Source organism: Tupaia chinensis, unplaced genomic scaffold, assembly GCF_000334495.1.
Source record: "Tupaia chinensis unplaced genomic scaffold, TupChi_1.0 Scaffold146594_1, whole genome shotgun sequence".
Classification (NCBI taxonomy): Eukaryota; Metazoa; Chordata; class Mammalia; order Scandentia; family Tupaiidae; genus Tupaia; species Tupaia belangeri.
In genome coordinates, this window is record NW_006206449.1 from 892,997 (window position 1) to 896,648 (window position 3,652).

The 3,652-nt window shown below is 37.8% G+C and overlaps 1 pseudogene; it reads right to left on the bottom strand.

Annotated features, from left to right (window-relative positions):
• Window positions 1-2,281, bottom strand: part of LOC102473002 (histone H2A.Z pseudogene) — a 30,386-nt pseudogene extending 28,105 nt beyond the window's left edge.
• Window positions 2,282-3,652: the final 1,371 nt, after the last annotated feature.

Sequence of the window (3,652 nt, forward strand, 5' to 3'; positions counted from 1 at the left end):
GCGTGCCCCTCCCCCCCGGAGTGGGGGGGGGGCAACGGCCAGGCCCTTCCCGGCACACCTCTCTTTCGTTTTTTAACCTTTTTTTTTTTTAACTCAGCTGTTCTATCTTCATTTAGCATCCATGCTTGAATGTCACAGTGGGATTTTTTTTATTTATACAAAACAAAAGATATTTAGGAAAAATGTGATTTTTATTTTTGTTTTTTTTTTTCATTTTCTTTCTAGTTATCTAACATTTATTATCAATCGTACCCTCTCATCAGAGAATGATGTCAGGGTAATTTATTTTCAATTATTTAGATATTACATTGGGCAATTCTATCTTCTTATTCATATTAATTACAAAATTAATATATTTTGGTCCAGCTGTGGTGGGGTATACTAGTGTCTTACTTCCAACTAAAGGCCAGGCATGTTAGTATGAGCTTGTAATTTCAGTCACCTGGAGAGGCTGAGACAGAATTGTGAGCTCAGGGATGGTCTACGCAACACTGTGAGACGCTGTCAAAACAGCTAGGCATGGTGGTGTGTGCTTGTAGTTCCTACTGGAAGGCTGAGGCAAGAGGATTATGGCAAGACACTGTCTTGAAAATACACGCACACATATACACACACACACACACGTGTAAAAACTTTTTACTTATTTGATCCCCAATAATAAAGAATGCTACATTAATGCTTCTATCTAAATGTATTTTCCCATTAGTTTGTCCCTGTATCTATCTCTGTCTCTGGAGAGTGCATGTGCCTTTTAGAAAATTTTCTTTAAAAGTACTAACTATTCTAAAAACTAGTTTGTACAAAAAGTATATAGGGATTTTGCAGTTTATTTTGATGCTAAATTATTTAATGGTTAAAAGTTCAAAATTTATAACTTCGTTTGGCTTCATTTATATTTGTATTTTTACCAACTTTCTTTTGACAGGTGTTTGCCTTCTTAGAGTGGCTCTAAAAAAATGAAAATTTGAAAATTAAAAAAAAAATTATGGAAACATAGATAGGTCGGTCATACATGAGGCCAGGGTGAGCTGAATTATATTAGATCATCAGAACAGTCACGATATATTTTTCTGTGTAAAAATACCACGGTTTGCGTCCCGGACCCGGTGGCTTAAAACTCACGCTGGACGCGTGTCCGTGCATGCCCAAAATCCCGAGAGGAGAATGGAGGAGAAGGGATTGTGGCATGACCATCCCCCCTGGGGGGTGATTTCTCACTTTCTGTCTCTCTGTCTCTCTCTGGCTGTCTGGCGAGCGCACACGCCCTATAGCGAAAACCTCTCTCAAAAAAGAAAAAAAAAAGTCATAACTTACCCGATGACCTAATAATATGTCTCTTGAAAAAAGGGGCTACTTTTTTTTAAGGCTCCACAGATAAATCTACTATTTATTTAATGTGAGAATCACTATCTTAGTGCATATTTCTTCTTGTGGCACATTGTAACTGGGTTTCTTATGAAGATAATTATTTGCAGGAAATATTGTAAGATATTTTATAATTTTGAAGGGAAGTGAATTTATAAGTTAAGTTTGGCCTCATTATATCTGAATTTTAGATATTTTTAAATTTTTCTTTATTTTTTTCTTTAAATTTTCCCATATTTGTAAGAGTACAATTAAAAATAAAATGTCCAGCCTTTGGCATGATGATTAAGGTGCCTGGATCCTGCCTGGCCAGTTGTGTAGTTTCCTGATGTGGAGGCTTAAGAAACATGCCAGGTGTGTGTACTTGAAATTCTGAAAGGAAAAATGGAGTAGAAGAGATTGTGTGGGACAGTACCCATGGGGGAGGAGGTGCTTCTGAATGCTTTGATAGTCCATGGTTGCTTGATCAAATTTGCCCATTATTATATAGCTGGTTTAATGCTAGATTTTGAGTTCTTGCTTTTCAGAAATCTCATCTGAAGCCATTATTTACGTGATGTCTATCTTCTCGATGTGCATCCATGTTTAATTCTGTAATCTTAGAGTCCACCCATATCATATCTAGTCTGATCATTCCATACATTTATTTGTTCCTAACAATTTTATGTTCCCCCCCCCACATCTACCCAGATTTAGAAGACTAGAGACAGAGTCCGTAGGCTACATTCTGTTGGTGCTCTTGTGGCCCCTGGGCCATTATGCCCAGCATTATCCATACCTGCAGAGGTACTCCAAACTGAAGTGCTGTCGGCTTCACTTTTCCCTCATGCTGTATATGAAGAGTAGCCACTGAATCAACCACTGTACTGTGACCCACATCAGTTAAGGAATCTAATGGTGCACCAAAATTCGGCATCACCATCACCAGAATGGTGAAGACACTGGGCTAACAGTACTTGGCCTACTCACAAAATGCACTTAGTTCATTACTAACACTGTGCTATTTGTTTATGAGCTTCTGTACTGAGGAATTCAGCTATGTCTACCTTATACTGCCCTCAGAGGATAGAATTGTACAGGTGGCTCTAAGTGTAGGCTGTTTTCATGGCAAAAGTGTGAATTCACAACTTTGGGCTTTGTGCTGGCCAGCGTTTCTGTCCTTAAAACTTGGTTTTTATTTAAGGAAAAGCTGGCTAGATAGATTCTGTACTGCATTTTCTCAGAACGCCATGGCTGACTTCCTTACTCCTTACAGGAATTTGTTCCACTGCTGACTGCTCAGTGCAATCTGTCCTGAGCATTACTTATAAAACAATAGCCTACTCCCTGCTCCACATCTCCTTTTTCTGATATACTTTTCTTAAAATTATTTTTTCCTTTGTTTTTTTGTAAGATTTTTACCATATGACACATGCATTTGCTGGAGAGAAACAGAGAGAGACACAGAGAAAGGTAAAGTGAGAAATCACCCCCATGGAAAGACGGTAATGCTACAATCTCTTCCTCTCCATTCTCCTCTTGGGATTTTGAGCATGCACACGTGCCTGGTGTGATTTTCAGGCCTCTGGGTCGGGAATTAAAACTGCAGGGTAGGCAATGTAGGATCCAGCACCTTAACCATCACACCACCTTCTGATCTTCTAATATACTTTTCTAAATCATAACCTATTTTATGTTGACTTATTTATTTTGTTTTCTGTCTGTCTCCTTCAGCTGGGATATAAATGTGAAAATGACAGCATGCGTAGTTTAGTGCGGATTCCCTATCATATAGAAGAGAGCCAGGCACACAGTATAACTCAACAATTAATTGGTCAATAAATGACTTCAAAGTCATGGCCACATATTATTCATATTTCATGTTTTCTCCACTCCCACATTTAAACCACAAGGTTATTTTTACCAATCAACAAATGGTAAATGTTCTAGGACACAACGGAAATAGATTAAAAAGTTGGCAAGAATGATGACTCGTATAAAGATTGTGATACTTTATTACTGTGGCATTATTTATGAAACAATAATTATTTTGTTGTTGAATATAGTATATGTATGAAAAATTTCAGTGACAAATGCAGCTACTGAATGCATTGAGCATATTCATGAAGCGTATCTGAACTTCATTAGTAAAGATAGTCAGTGGAAAGTGCTGATCAGAGAAATCGCTGCGTTTTATACCGGGCAATGGCTCCAGTCAGGGTAACTTACTGAAAAACATTGCTATAACATGGTAACATAAATCAGAATTTTGTGTATTTCTTTATCACTGACTGGCAACAGGGCATAT